A 737-nucleotide genomic window follows, 5' to 3' on the forward strand; every position below is an offset into this window, starting at 1 on the left:
CGGGTCCAGGCGCAGGCATATCCTTCGGGAACATGTCCACCCACATCTCAACCCTCCCCTACATCAGAGGCACTCATATTCATTAACGGCTCATTAACACCATTTCATTCGTTTCGGACATTATTCCTGACCTGCTCCATCCCAGGTTTATCCGGATTCAGGAGAGGCCTCGTCTCCACGTGCTCTGGGACGAGTTTACAGCCGATCTGTGGAATATCTTCCCAGCGGTTTAGTACAGCAAGAGCCAGGTGCTCATCCGTCTGTTTCTTCAGTGCTGTCAGAAAAAAAGCATGTGCATTTGTTCCTATGTGCTAACTCAGCAACGAATGCATGAAGCATATCTGAAGCAACGAATGCAAACGTTTTAAAATTTGTGGAAACGTACATACCATTTTCATCCTCAATTTCAGTCGGTCCCGTGTAAACTCTGTTCGCCACTTTCACTCGTCCCCCGGGGCCGTACTGGGGCGGATCCATTTTTCCATCTTTGCAGAGTTTGGCAAGGATTTGCGTTGGCTTCAGTGGGTCCCTCCACACATTATAGCCGTGACTAAAGAAAAACAGTAGGAGACCTTTTATCCAACCATCCTTTTCTGAAAACTGTAACAGCGATTTTGTCACTTCTAGTTACCCCAGATCATGACAACATTTTTCCATTTGTGACCCTGGAGCACAAAACCAGTCATAAGGGGCAATTTCTTGAAATTGAGATTTATACATCATCTGAAAGCTGAATA

The 737-nt window shown here is 45.9% G+C and overlaps 1 long non-coding RNA gene across 1 annotated transcript; it reads right to left on the reverse strand.

The window, feature by feature from the left end:
• Positions 1–9: 9 nt before the first annotated feature.
• On the reverse strand, positions 10–430 carry LOC107577096 (uncharacterized). Its single transcript, XR_001608160.1, has 3 exons — positions 390–430; positions 132–274; positions 10–58 (listed from the first exon to the last, which is right to left on the reverse strand). It is a non-coding gene; the product is annotated as an uncharacterized lncRNA (long non-coding RNA).
• Positions 431–737: the final 307 nt, after the last annotated feature.

The sequence above is a fragment of the Sinocyclocheilus grahami genome, unplaced genomic scaffold, assembly GCF_001515645.1.
Source record: "Sinocyclocheilus grahami isolate Dianchi unplaced genomic scaffold, SAMN03320097.WGS_v1.1 scaffold5105.1, whole genome shotgun sequence".
Taxonomy (NCBI): domain Eukaryota; kingdom Metazoa; phylum Chordata; class Actinopteri; order Cypriniformes; family Cyprinidae; genus Sinocyclocheilus; species Sinocyclocheilus grahami.